Below are 15591 nucleotides of genomic sequence, written 5' to 3'. Positions count from 1 at the left end.
TGGGAAAGGGGAAACAATCAATAGGAAAGTCTTTGTACACCACAGTAGAGCTGTGCTATTATTATGTGAAATTCACAACACCCACTAGCAAAGAGAAACATGGAAAACAAAATTATATTAATGTGCAATTGTAAAAATTATAAGTAAGTGAGTGAAGTCACTCAGTCATGTCTGACTCTTTGAGACCCCATGGATTGTAGCCTACCAGGCTCCTCTGTCCATGGTATTTCCCAGGCAAGAATACTGGAGTGGGTTGCCAAAAAATTATAGTCTCATATAAATAAAAACCAAGACTTGTTTTCCAAATAGAAAAGTAGTCATTAAAAATCCAAAAGAAGTTATGTCCTTCCAAAAAGGAATAAGAAACAATTTTTTAAAGTCTGACCATGTTTTTACTGAGCTATTTTACACTGTTCATAGAATCCCACATATTATTGTCATAATGAAAAGTTAACTTCTAAGCAAATTAAATTAAGGTAAAATTTGGCATCATTTTATCAACATCCAGGTAGTAAAACCTTCCTTTGTGTGAATAACAAAATTGCTTTTTATTGCCTTATTTATTTCTGAAAGTAATAGAAATCCTTTCTCTTCCATCCTATATTCATGTAACAAATATGTTTTGAGCATCCCAATTTACTGGCTTCTAGACGGCTCAAGGGGCTTCCCTGGTGGCTCAGTGGTAAAGAAACTGCCTGCTGATGAAGGAGATGTAGGTTCAATCCCCGGATTGGGAAGATCCTCTGGAGAAGGAAATGGCAACCCACTCCAGTATTCTTTCCTGGGAAATCCCAAGGACAGAGGAGCCTGGTGGGCTACAGTTCAAGGGGTTCATGGACCCCGACACAACTGAAGCAACTAAACAACAAGAAAGTGCAAACAAAGCAGATATGATTCCTGCCCTCATTGAGCTTAAAAATACTCCTGAATACCTGTTTTCATGAGCTCTATGAGTCTCTGTACTCAAAAATGACACACAGCTCCTGGAACTTTTCATCTTCAGAACATTGCAAGTGTTTGTCCTCATGAGTAGCATAAGTGGTTTCATAGTCAGTAATACTGCTTCAACTTGCTTTTGGTTCCATTTGACAAGATTTGTTTTTCTAGAGTCTTGAGGTCTGAGTGTACGAACACTTTGAGTTTCGTTCTTTTAGAAACTTGAGAACTGAATTCAAAGCCCTATTACACTACGTCACAGATTTATACACACATTCATATTCAACAAATATTTGTTGAGGAAAACAGACACAGTTCCCTGCCTCTGTGAAGCTTACATTCTAGCAGAGGGAGTGAAAGAATGGTAGATATATTTGATAAGTACAGTGGAAGAAAGGGAAAGTTGAACAGAGTAAGAGGAATTGGAAGTGGCAAGGTCAGAATGGCAGCTGAGGGTATACTTCATTGAGAAAGACTTGAAGGATTTGAGGAAATGATCTATGTAAATATCAGAAAGAAGAATGTTCCATGCAGAAAGAAGAGCTGGAGTGAAGTCCCCAAAGGATGAGCCTGCCTGGTAAAGAAAACCATGCAGTGGAGCAGAGTAAGGGGAGGAGGTCAGGAGGAGAGGTCACAGGGGTAACCTCATAGTGGGAAGGTTAGTGGATTATATGGAATCTAAGAGCCCATTGTCAACACTCAAACAGGGGAAGCTTTGCAGAGTGTAGAGTTTTTCTTTTCCTTTATTTTTTATGTTTGTATACCGAAGTTCCATTGAAATGGTACATAAGTAGACAAGTCGTAAAGTCTGATGTGTATCCATAAGTGCTTACAAGGAAATAGGTGATGCAGAATGAAAAAGTCAATTGGATTCATTATTCCATTTGAGATTAAAAGGTAGGATGAAAATATTTTTGCTATTAGGGAGCTGGAGATGGCTATCCTTTAACAAAATTATGAGCCATCAAAAATTACAAAGGTATAGCTTTGAAGAATTTTGAGCAGAGGAGTGGCTTGATCTGAATCATGTTTTAAAAGGGTGACTCCGGCTACCCTGTTTGAGAAAATATTGCAGGGAAGCTTTGCAGGCAGGGAGAGCTGATAGGAGCCCTCACAGAAATCCAAGTAAGACATGATGGTGGCCAAGGCTAAGCTGGTTGTAAAAAGTGATTGGATTCTGTATGTATTTTGAGGGTAAAACCAAAAGGATTTGTTGATGGGTTGGACATGGGATGTCAGTGGAAGAGAAGAGTCAAGATGACTCCATTTAGATAGCTATGGCAAAATATATTAATTTGCATGTCTCTTTCATTCTGTATTTCATGTTTCTAGTATTCTTACTAATCTAAGAGTATATTAGGTCTTTTTTTGTCTAATACTTCCTGCTGTATTGTATTTTTTTATACTTGTAACTTGGGTTACTGTATTAGTCGCTCAGTTGTGTCTGACTCTTTGCAACCCCATGGACTATATGGCCCACCAGGAGCTTCAGTCTATGGAATTCTCCAGGCAAGAATATTGGAATGGATTGCCATTCCCTTCTCCAGGGGATCTTTCTGACCTAGGGATTGAATGCAGGTCTCTTGCATTGCAGGCAGATTCTTTACCATCTAAGCCATATTGGGTTTTTTTTTTTTTTTTTTTGGTCTAATAATTCTAGTAGCTATTTATTGAACACTTAGTGTGGTAGGTGCAGTGTGGAGTTGAAGATGAGCAAAACATTGATTCTGGTCTCAAAAAGGACGCCAAGAGGCAACACTATTAAACATGAAGATAAACTATAAAGGAGAAGTAGATCAAATGTTATGGAGAGTCAGAGAAGAGAGATGTTCCTTTGCACTGTGAAAAAAAGAAGGAAAGCTCAACATCAAGTTACCCTGAACAGAATTTTCAGAATAATGTGGGCTTGAAGGTCACCAAACCGATATACATTCTAGGTGGGCACAAGGACCCACACAGCAGCTAGTCCAGGGCGGGGTGTCTGGAGGGAACAGCTGGGGGAAAAGATTGGACAAGTGGTCCCTCTATTTCAGAGTGCTTTGGACCAAGGAGGTGGCAGAAAAGATCAAAAGCGTGGGGAGGTGTGAGGGATAGTTCAGAGACAGGACTGCTGGTGTAGCAATGTCTCAAAGGCAAGACTGAGGACTAGGATGTTATTGGGAGGCTGTTGTTTAGTCGCTAAGGTGTGTCCCACTCTGTGACCTCATGGGCTATAGCCCACCAGGCTCCTCTGTCCAGGGAGCTTCTCAGGCAAGAATACATTCCCTTCTCCAGGGCATCTTCCTCACCCAGGGTATGAACCGTGTCTCCTGCATTGGCAGGCAGGATCTTTACCACTGAGCCACCTGAGAGGCTGGTGATACCAAAATGGAAATAGGGACATAGAGGGAAAGGATCTTCGCCTAAAATCTTCCCATCTGGACTACAGAGGGAAAGTGAATGAGAAAAGCTAAGATCAAGTCTTGCAATAAATCCTGAGCAACCTGTTTTCTCAGCAGCAGATTTGAGGACCTAATTTTCTTGATCCGTTATTTGCTTGGACTGTGACTGTGATTTGTGTGCTCTCAGAGACCTGGATAAGACAAGAATATTGTTGATATGACTGATTCCTTTAAGATAGGTTAAAAAGCACAAGCAATTTTTATTAAATTACAAGACTTTCCAAGGTTTACAGAAGAACTTTTCAAAGCTCATTTGAGGGAAGAGCCACAAATAACCACCTGCTTCAGCTCTGTTCAGTTCCTCCTCTCAAAATTGAACCGAAATGCAATCTGGCTGCTCTGCCTGGAAACTTCTTCCGGTATTTTCCTTAATGGAGCGCAGAAGTAGTGGAGGTGAGGAGGAGGTCACCACTTTGAAGGTCTATGAAGCTTAAAATGTTCTGGCTACAGACTTCAGCTGAACCAATTTTGTTTTCCATGAAGTCGAACCAAACAAAATCTTGGGAATGTGCCCAAAGAGCTTGTATTGAATATTAGAATTTTAGAAGGCGAGAGAAGCTAGAGGATTGATTATTTTGGCAAAGAGCACATTGTCAGCAAGGTGTTTCTTCACCCTCCCTAGCGTTTTCAGAAGTGTTGAAAATAATTAGAAGCAAACACAAATGTTGGAAAAAATCATTCCGGGGGGAGTTTCTTCAAGCCTGACGTTTTTCTGAGACCTTAGCTGAAAGTTTGGGTAGCTCACTTTGAGGGGAGATGGGTGTTTGCTAATGAATATGAATAGCATTTCCTTATGGGCCATATATTTTTTCCAGCAGGAAATGGATAATCTACTATGACATTTCAGTGGGTTGGAACAAGATAGATAAATCAAATACAAGTTGCCCTGTTTCTTTTTCAAATGAAAGATAAATGCCTTAATGGATTAGCAATCATGAAATATATAAGTATTTATAATACAGTACTGCTTTATAACACCATCTGCCAAAGAATGGTATTTATTCAGCCACTGATATGAGAACAGATTTTCTCCCACATTATGCAGAGAGGAAATATATCCTAGTGTTAACGAGCATGCACTTTGTATTTAGCCAGCCTAAATTCTAACAGAATTCTTTAGTTGACTGGCTGTGTCATTTTGATAACGTTACTTAACCCCTCTTTCCTTTGTTGATAAAATGGTATAATAAGCATCCTACTTTTTAAAGTCATTCAGTATATCAAACAAGGTAATATATGAAAAGCATTCCACCAAATGCCTAACACATGTAAGTACTCAATAAATAATAGCTGTTCTCATCATTTCACTGGTCAAAATTGACTCCACACAAAATGAGAGTTTAGAAGTATTTGGAACATCTGAACTGAATACTTTTGAAAGGAGTGCTGAAGGACTAGATAATGAGTCTCTGCTCTGGTCCAGGCAAATAAGTCTCTGTATTAAAATTGAGACATAGAATCAGTCTCCACAGGCTATGTCATATATAATTGTCATATAGTGTAGTGACAATTCCTGAATAACACCAGTTTAAAATAATGCAAGTAGATTCCCTGCTAATATCCCATGTTCATCATGGTTTACAAGGGCTGGTAGGCAGTCACTATCTCACACATTGCTGTGCTGTTATACCAGAGAGACCAGGATAGTCTTATGTCAGCAACTGGGTTTTATGACCTGGAGGTGGGGCATACACATCCCTCCTATTCATAGTTTGTTGGCCAACACATGACCTCACTCAGCATCAAAGGGATCAGGACATCTCACACTTTCATGGTCCTAGAACAAGGAAGCTGGACATCTGAACAATGATGACAACCACAGAACCACAGAGAGTTGAAAACATAATCTTACCTCATAGGTAGTGGGACTTTAGGTATCTTTACAGAGTCCCAAAATGAATTCTGTTATAGCAGTAGTGATCCATGGTGCCTCTGAACTCTGGGTAAGACGGGGGGCTCGTCTTAGTTGGTGGTACATAGCACATGTTGCCTGGAGTTTCTGGGATGCCTGGCCACATAAGCAGTGTCATCGATTGAGTCCTTCTGTTCAAGATATCCAGAGCCATTTTTATTCTCTATGGCCTTTTTCCACCATTCCATGCTAGCTGAAATGGCTTTATCTGTTTTTATCTCACATCTAATGGGTTTAATGTGTTCTAACTGTATGGTTCCATTTGGCGCCTTGGATGCTATGGCTGAGAGGCGCCATATAAAAAAATATTGTTATTGTTATGATGATGAGTTCAAGCAGTGGAGGGGAAATTGTGAAATAACTTGGTACTGGAGCTATCATTATTTTCAGAAAAATGAAATTTGGCTTCTTGTTGCACTAGTAAGCCTTGAAGATTAAATGATATCTACAGCATGTATCTTAGCAATGGGCCAAAGAAGTCAAAATAAAAACTTTTGATATAGCATTTCATATATTATAAAACAGATGTTTGCTTTTAAGTATTCTTGATTCTTTAAAAAAAAAGTTGACACCCATATCAGACATTAAAGAAGAACAACAGATGAAAAGACCCACACAGTTAGTTTTAATTGTATTCATTCTTGCTTCCATCATGAGTGGACTGGCCAGCTATGTTAATGAATTTAACCCTTAGTGTTGATCCTTGGCCAGTTTGCTGTGAAGTTGAGCAATATGTTGTTTCATTGCTTTAGAAATACATCATGGAGATGTGAGGTGCATCGAGTTCTGGAAAAAAAAAAGGAATGTTGAGGTCCCTTCCCTCATGATGATGTGATATTATGTTCCCATTACTTGAATATTCATTATGGTTTCCCACATGTTTTTGGCTACCTCTGTTTCCTGCAACTGTTTACATTATTAAGTTGGTCTGGCTTATAGAAATGTAGCTCAAATGCTGTGTGTAGTTAAAGTAGCTTGTGATGTTTGCATGGAATGGGTAGATTCCGTTTTTAGCCTCAGAGAGTTGTGGAAGGTTTCTAAGAGGAGATGAGATGAAATAGTCAGGGTCTTATTTCTGAAGGGCCTCAAACCACAGACGGAAAACACGACGCAGGGCTCGTCAGAGGAATTTTCTGGCACAGCAGGAGCTGGGCCTTCCCGGTGCCTTCAACCAGATAACTTTCCACAGAGAACACAGTGAAGGCTTCATTCCTTTCTGGCCGGGTAGGGAAGAAAGATTTGGAGAGCCCTGCCTGGCTCAGAGACATGAGGAATCAGAATATATTCATGGCTCTATGTTTCCAGGACCTCCTACAAGGAAAGAGGCGGTCTATGACAAATTCACGTGAAAAGATGAGGTAGTAACGAGTACATATTGCATAAGAAATCTGATAGCACTGTGATCTAGAAAGACAGAGGGCACAGACTGTCAGAAGATGAAATCTGAAACTGTCCTTGGCATGTTCTACTCCAAGACCCGTGAGTTTATTTTTCAACTTACATAATTTTCTTTTTTGCTTTTTACTTTTTACTGGGAAACAGCATGGCCCATTGGCAAAGGTTCAGGATTTGGAGCAAGTCTCTCTGGCTTTAAATCCTGGCTTCTTTTAGCTCTGTGACCCATTTAGCTCAGTGACTTCCCTGCTGTGTCGCTCAGTTTTCCCCACTTGTAAAATGGGGACCATGACCTTCTGACCGTGTCCTAAGGGCTGAATGAATCAAATGTGCAAAGCGCATATGACAGTGTTTGGCACATAGGAAGTGTTTGTTGAGTAAGTAAATAAGTCTCGTGTTTCCAAAGTTCCTTTTAACATATCTAGTAAAAAGTTAGTTTCTGGTGTACATTATGATACTGTCGGATATAGTGAGTATGTACTTATCTGGTGACTTGATAATCTTTCAAACTCCCTCAGCCTCCCTTTTGCTATTTGTAGGAAAAGGAAAACATATTTATCTCCCTACCTATTTATTTGAAAAGTGCTTGTTATGTCCCATGTGCTTAAAAAAAGTTTCCTTCCATATAGCACAGGGTACTCTGCTCAGTGTTCTGTGATAACCTAAATGGGAAATGAATTTGAAAAAGAATAGCTACATGTATGATGAATTCACTTTGTTGTACACCTGAGACTGACATAATATTGTTAATCAACTATGCTCCAATATAAAATGAAAATTACAAAAAGAATTAGTATTTGAAAAAAAAACTCTCCTTAATTAAAATGAAGAATAGAATTTATTTGTTTTAAAAAAGAGTTCATCCCTTTTCCTTTTCCTTTAAATAATCTTATCTTTGATTGTTAAAGAGTTTTAAAAGTTAAGACTTTTGTTCCCAGCTTGCTGTCATGAATCTAAAATGAAGTTCATTTGTTCATGTTCTGGGAAGTTTGGGATGGAAATGAACGGGTGACAATCTACCTGAGGAATCTGGGTTGCTGAGGTCAGCACTGCGCAAAGAAGGAAAGGTAACAGCAGTAGGTGGTGTGTACTGAGGCTTGCTGTGTGCCTGTTTCTGTTCTAAGAAATTTTAAAATCCTCACAACTTTAGATGATAGGGACCATTACCATCCCCATTTCACAGAGAAACATTGAGACACAGGTGATGAAGTAAATCACCCAAGGAGATCAACTCAGTTCATAACAGAACAAGGATGTCAACCTAGACCCTCTGGCTTGCTAGCCTCACTCTTAACCTCCTTACTGTGTCACTCCTCAAAAACAATGATTTGAAGTCAGCACATCTATAAGTGTGTCTGCTGTGTGTCCTTTACACATTTCATAACCTCTCTGAGCTCCATGCACCTCTTCTGTGATATAAGGATAAAAGGCAGTAATAAATGCAAAAAAAAAAAAAACCCCACAAAAATACAACCAAAAAACCCTGTCTAGATTATTGTGAGGTTGCCATGTAGATAGCCCCAAGCCTGGCATATAGTAAGTTCTCACTAAGTAGAGGTTGTGGGTGTCAGATGTCATCATGTATGACTAGAGCCTGGGGCAGATTCCTCCTCTTCTAGCTCTGCATTTTGTCGGCCTCTGGCTGGTTTATCAGTTCAGCCTCCCAGGAAGGGGCAGAAGTTGAGGTCAAAGGCATTGTCACTTTCCTAGAATCAGATATACTGTCCATGAGGGGACCAAGGTCAGTTCACACACAGTCCGAAGGAGAGGTGGGCCTAACCCACAAGCTGTGCCATCCAGTCCCCTTCCTGGTAAGGGCTTTGACCTCCAGTTGTTAGAGTAAGTAGGCTCCTCACAAGGACAGCACTTGGGGTTCCAGGTTTGGTACCACCGGTGTTCTGGAGACTGCTGTGGTGTGCATTTTTCCTGAGCATTTTTCAGTTTGATTCCCTTTATAAATGCAGAGGAAAAACATCCACACCTTCATTAATCCCTACATGGCTATGACTCAGTCTCAGAGAGCTCTGCATTTCTTTCTCTGCCTCTTTCTGCGGGGCACAGAGTCCACATTTCTTTTAAAAGTAAAACTGCCCTAATTCCTACTCTCAGATAAATAGAGATGTGTTTGTTTAAGGCCAAGAATTCCTCATTGCAAGAAATGCATTTATCTCCAAACTTATGAGCTATACAGGTTAATTTTTCATTCATTTAATTTGTTTCCTTTGGACATAAAACATTTTGATGCAATAGATTTTTGATATAGAACTTAGATAATAGAAGAGTCTGCCTAAACAACTGATTGAAAACCTCAGCATCAGAGAGGTTGAAATGAATATAACTATCTTGGAAATATATTGCTTTGAAATGAAGACGCTTAGATGGAAATGACCTCTAAATTTACATATCCTGGCCCAAATTCTTCCCTGAATTCCAGACTTGCATAGCTAAAGGCTTCTCTCCTTGGATACCTCACTGGCATCTCAAACAGCTTTTTAAATGCGCTTACCCAGTGGCTCAGTGAGTAAAGCATCCTCCTGTAATGCAAGAGATGCAGACAAAGCAGGTGCTATCCCTGGTCAGGAAGATCCCCCGGGGAAGGAAATGGACTTGTATAGCTAAAGGCTTCTCTCCTTCGATATCTCATTGGCATCTCAAACAGCATTTTCAAAAACGAATTTGACTTCTGGGACTTCCTTGACTGCCTGGTCCAGTGGTTAAGACTTTGCCTTCTAATGCAGTGGGTGCAGGCTCAATCCCTGCTCAGGGAACTAAGATCCCACATGCCTCAGGGGGCAGTCAAAAAAAAAGTGAAGAAAAGAAAAAAAGAATTTGACTTCTGCTTCTAACCAGCTTTGTCCATGAATCCATTCAGCCTTTCTCATCAGGTAAATGGCCCACCAGTTATTCAATTCAGAAACAGGAGTTTTCCTTTGATCTTTCTCCCTCCCCAGCCACCTTGGGTCTTGCACTCCATCGGCAAGCCCTCTCATTCTATCAGGAGAAAAGCTCTCAAATACACCCACTTTTCTCGAATTCTGTAGGCACCATCCTAGTAGGCCACCACCATCTCCTCCAATATCCTCCAAACACAGCCTCCAAGCTCATTTTATTGCACGCTCTGCCCAGCTACGGGAGTGCTGAAGTCTTGTCACTGCTCTGCTTAAAGCCCCAGCGGCTTCCCGGTGAACTCAGAATAAGATGCGCTTTACTGCCATAGCTTGTAAATCCCTGTGCCTCTCCTTCCAGTTTCATCTAGAAACTACCAAATAATATTCTAGCCACACTGCAACTTTTTTCAGTTCTTGGACATGAAGCCTGTTCTCACTGCCTGGAGTCTTCTTTCTTTTAAAGTTAATAGCTTTTGTTTTAATACTAATAGCTCAGCTTTGGGACTTCCCTGGTGGTCCAGTTGTTAAGACTCTGCCTTCCAATGTAGGGGATTTAGGTTCAATCCCTGGTCTGGAAATTAAGGGCAACATGCCACAGAACAACTAAGCCCATGTGCTGCAAGTAAGACCCAGCACAGCCAAATAGATAAATAAAATAAATATATATTAAAAAAAAAGAAGAAACATACTTAGTAAACTTAATCTTGGCAGTTTGAAAATGCCTTCATATTTGATTAACCATTTGACTAGGTATACAATTCTAGGTTTGGGGCTTCCCGGGTGGTGCTCATGGTAGAGAACCCGCTTGCCAATGCAGGAGACTAAGAGACCCAGGTTCAATCCCTGGGTCGGGAAGATCCCCTGGAGGAGGGCATGGCAACCCACTCCAGCATCGTTGCCTGGAGAATCCCCATAGACAGAAGAGCCTGGCAGGCTATGGTTCGCAAAGAGCTAGACACGACTGAAGTCACTTAGCATGTGTACACACACAATTCTAGGTTTAACATCATTCCCATTTAGAAATTTGAAAGCAAGCTTCACCTTCTTCTAGTTTTTAGTAGAAATTAGTGAGACTAGTATATATTGCAACATTTGATCTTTCAGCTTTTGTCCTACTTCTATTCTAAGATCTGTCTCTCTCTTAACCATTGATTTTTAAGAAAAGAGGCTTGGAAATTCGATGGTTGTCAAGTGGTTAAGACTTGGCACTTTCACTGCCAAGGGTTTCGGTTTGATCCCTGGTTGAGGAGCTAAGATCCCACAAGCTGCCTATAGTGTGCTCAAAAAGTTAAAAAAATAAATAAATTAAAAAAAATTTTAAACAGTCTTTAAAAAGACTCTTGGGGAGGTGAAATGGACCCATTGGCATCCACTTCCTCTCAGTGTCTTTGTAGAATATCCTGTGCTTCAGCTTTCTTGACCTCTTTCCCCATCAACATGATCCCATTGGTGTCATTCTTAAATTTGTTGAAATATCTCACGCACTAGGGATGCTCCCTCCCGTCCTTTTCACTCATATGAAGTTTTCTGTTTGTTTGCTTAACTTCTATACCTTTACTTCAGTGGTTTATCAGGGGATAGTGAAGGCAATATATATATATTCAAAGTCCCAAAATACACCACTTGAAAGTATAGTCATTTGCCATCATTTAGATGTACTGTAATTTATTTGACCAGCGCAAAAGAAAATGGCAACCTACTCCAGTATTCTTTCCTGGAGAATCCCATGGACAGAGGAGCCTGGCAGGCTGAAGTTCATAGGGTCACACAGAGTCAGACACTACTGAAGCAACTTAGCATGCACACATGCCCAAGTTTGGAGCATATTTTTCTAATTTTATCAATATTACAACTATTTGACCTCTTTATCTGGAAGGAAGGGGTTTAGGATAGACCTATGAGGACACTGCATGAGAGAATGATTGCTAAAAACCTGCTCCTAATAAGGTACACTTTGGAAGCTAACAACAGATGAAAATTTTCTTTCTTTCTTTTTTTTAAATACAGAATCCCACACCAAAGGGTTTATTGAGTATTAGATTTAGAAATTTCTATAGATCCTTGCCTACCACATTTGTTGATATTGTTGATTACATTCATAGGGAAAAAATTTTGTTTTATTAAAGCAGGATTTCTCCATTCAAGTATGTGAACACTTAAAACTCTTGATATCAAGTTGAAAATTTTCCTTCCAGGAGGATTGTACCATTTTCCACTCCCTCTGGTCACAGACTTCTTAAACACATACTGTGATATCTATAAGATTCACTAGTTTTGTAAACAAAGTTGTATCGCATCATCTTCATACTCTCTGATTATTACTGATGTTGAGTATTACCCACATTATATTCCCCAAATGCTCAAACCAATCCTACATAGGTATTGCCAACCTCATTTTAAAAATCTGTAGACTGAGACTCAGGGACTTTTAAGAATTCTCAGGATCACACAGCTTTCAAGTGTTTGAAAGCATATGCGAATGTAGATGTTGCTTTGCCAAAAAGTAATTTAAGAACATGTGACTTATCTGCTCATCTTTTTTTTTAAACGGAAAATCAGATTATTCATTCTTTCTGGACCTTGGATATAAATAATTATGTCAAACATGTTCTACTTCTTGAAACAAATACATTTGAGGAATATATTTTGCGCAAAGCCTAGACTGAGGAATGTTGCAGGTATATAGGATCATTGCACAGGGTTGCAAGAACAGATTTCAATTGACTCAGGGAAATTTTGCTTTCTCTGGGATCTGGATATGTCACTTTATTTGTCCTGTTTCACATAGAGATGTATATTTTAAGGGGCTATAAATTTTTGTTTTTTCATAAGCTACATGGCCAAGCAAAACAGTAGCACCTCTGTCCCCCTTATCCATGGGTTCACTTTCCAAGGTTTCAGTTACGTGTGGTCAACCATAGTCTGAAAATATTAGAAAATTCTAGAAATAAATAGTTCATACATTTTCAATTGTGTGCTGTTCTGAGAAGAGTGATGAAATCTCCTGTCATCCCCTTTTGTCTCTTGAATTATCTCTTTGTCCAGTGTATTCATTTGTTAACCACTTAGTAACCATCTAGTTTATCAGACTGATTGTCCGTCAGTGTCAAAGTGACTCTTCTTTTACTTTGTAATGGCACCAAAGCACAAGAGTAGTGATGCTGGCCATTTAGGTATGCCAGAGAGAAGTCGTAAAGAACTTCTTTTGAGTGAGAAGATGAAAGTTCCCAGCTTATTAAGGAAAGAAGAATTAACTGTATGCTGAGGTTGCTGAAACCTATAGTAAGAGCAAATTTCCTATCCCTGAAACTGTGAAGAAGGAAAAAGAAATTCTTACTAGTTTTGCTGTCACACTTCAGTCCACGAAAGTTAAGGCCACCGTGCATCTTAGATGCTTAGTTAAGTTGGAAAAGACATCAAATATGCATAGTAAGATATTTCAAGAGAGACCACTTTCAAGTCACTTTTATTACAGTATATTGTTGTCATGTCATGTTCTATGTTAGTAGTAGTTATAGTGGTTTACTTACTGTGCTTCATTTATGAATTCAACTTTGTCATATGGATGTATGGATAAGAAAATAGGGTTCAGCATCATCTGTGGTTTTAAGGATCCAAGTGGGGTCTTGGAAAGTATCCCCCACAGATAAGGGGACACTGCTGTGTTTAAGGAACTTTTAAGAAATTGCAATTTGAAAACTGCCAGTACAGTTCAGGTAACTATACCATACTTTGATATTATTATATGGACAAATCTCAGCTTCAGAATCTTTCTAAAATCAATCATATGCAAAATACCTGGTTTCTGAAGGGGCATATGGAAAAGTATATACAATTTTGTCAACTGCGATATGGCTTACTTAGTAACATATATTTGTTTAAAGAAGCCTAAGCTTTCCAAATATATCATATCCTCCAGGTGTCTTTATCCTAGCAAGTCTAAAAATTACCAAGTAATACCATCCCACCAACCTAAATTCTTTAAGATATTTTTGTGCAAGGTGTTATATGCCCTTCATCCTAAACTGGTAGCATAGTATTCAGTGTGGATCTGGAAGTACCCAGGAAAGGATAGGAGTGGCACAGCTTGGCCTGCCCTTTCCTATGGCTGGACCTGAAAAATTCCCTCATAGCATCCTTGCTGGGAGTTAGAAATCCAAGTTCTATGTCCAATAGCACAATACTCCAAAGTAGATAAGTCTCAAAAACATAATAAGTGAAGGATGTCAGACAGTAAAGGCCACATAGTGTATGGTTTCATTGATATGGAATATCCAGAAAAATCCATAGAGGCAGAAGGAAGTTAGAGGTTGCCAGGGGATGGGGAAAGGGGAGAACTGAGAGAAACTGCTTAAAGGATGAGGGTTTTAGTGGGAGCGATGGAAATATTTTGGAACTAGATAGAGGTGGTAGTTGCACAGCATTGCAAATGTACTAAATGTCACAGAACAGTTCACTTGAAAATAGTGGATCTTATGTGAATTTCACCTCAATTAATTCTTTTTTTTAAAATAAAAGTCCAAGTTCCTGAACCTAACATACCTGGACTTGGAAACTGATACTTTCTAGCTGTGTGATGTTTGGCAAGTTATTCTCATAGCCTAACCTGGATCCTAACTTTAACTCTTTTACCTTAAAGCTCCATCAGTATCCATACAGGATTGCCGTGAGGATATATAGGAGCTGATGTGTGGTCTTTGGTACAGTGGCCAGCACAGCCTAGGTTCTTAGGAAATGGTAGTTACCACTGCTAAGGCACTGGGATCAGTAGTGATAAATGGTAACCCTGTTTTATCCCAGATTCTTCAAGAGTCAAATTACTGTTTCCCAGTTGATTGGTTTACTTTAGGTCATCTAGTTAGGAAAAAAGCCACGTGACTTTGACTTCAGCCTGTATTTTTTGGCAGAGTCCTTCTTTTGAAAGACAAACTTTAGATGAAAACTATGGTTAATGTCAAAATGGCACACATCCCTAAAACACTGATTTATCAGCTTTCTCGGGAGCATAGGGACACTACCTCCCAATGTGTATAGTTCTTTCTTGAAAAGGGATCAACCCATGAAAGAAAATGGTCATACTCTGGAGCATTTAAAGGAAGTGTGAGAAGGAAAAAAAAAAAGAATTTCCCTGAGCTTCAGAGAAGGAAAACTTTGGACATCAGTTGGAAATTGCCATTTATCTGGTGTGGATGGTATGTGTGACCCAAATGTGCCATTTGACGGATTTAGGAGGTCTGTGTCCTCTCTCCATCCACAATGGCTTCCTCACCATTATCTTTTCTGAATGGAATTCTCCTAGATCCTAAGGCACATTTCTGCTTTATTGACTGACATTCTGTTACCCACATGTGCTTGGGTTTTATCTGTTCTTCCTATGGGCTCCCCAAATCCAGAGGAGACTGGAAAAATCTTTATGAGATGGAAACGTACTGTTCTGTAGTCTTCCTGTGACTCTCTAATTTGTTTTCCCAAAGGCTCATCAAGTGAGACGTAAAGGACAGCCAACATAAATATCATTTATTGAATGAGGCAGCAAAGGTAAAATCTGTTGAAACAGCATGTTCCTCAGTGTCCATCAAGCCTGTGCATGGGAGAGTGAGAAGATGAGGCTGCTAAGGTTCTGGAAAGTACGTGACCTTCAATGTGAGATGGTTCAGGTGGATGAGGATTTGCATCCTGTTGCTATTAGTTATTAGCCGTGTGTTCGTGCTGTGATTAGTCGTGTCTACTTCTTTGTGATGTCATGGACTGCAGTCCACTAGGCTCCTCTGTCCATGGAATTTTCCAGGCAAGAATATTGGAGTGGGTTGCCATTTCCCTCTCCAGGGGATCTTCTTGACCCAGGGATCAAACCCCATCTCTTGTATTTCCTGCATTGGCAAGCTGGTTCTTTACCAGCTGAGCCACTGGTGAAGTCCGTGACCTTGAACAAAACCTTAGCATTTGGAACTTTAGTGTCATTATGTGAAGAGTTAGGATGAGGGACTTCCCTGGTAGTCCAGTGGTTAAGTCTCCGAGC

At 39.7% G+C, this 15591-nt stretch overlaps 1 protein-coding gene across 2 annotated transcripts in view; it reads left to right on the top strand.

The window, feature by feature from the left end:
• Positions 1-15591, top strand: part of SUGCT (succinyl-CoA:glutarate-CoA transferase) — a 727590-nt gene that overhangs the window by 709661 nt on the left and 2338 nt on the right. The window lies entirely within an intron of this gene.

This window comes from Muntiacus reevesi, chromosome 6 (assembly GCF_963930625.1).
Source record: "Muntiacus reevesi chromosome 6, mMunRee1.1, whole genome shotgun sequence".
NCBI classification, from domain to species: Eukaryota; Metazoa; Chordata; class Mammalia; order Artiodactyla; family Cervidae; genus Muntiacus; species Muntiacus reevesi.
Note: the sequence above shows the minus strand (reverse complement) of the source record. Positions and strands in the feature narration are given on the sequence as shown.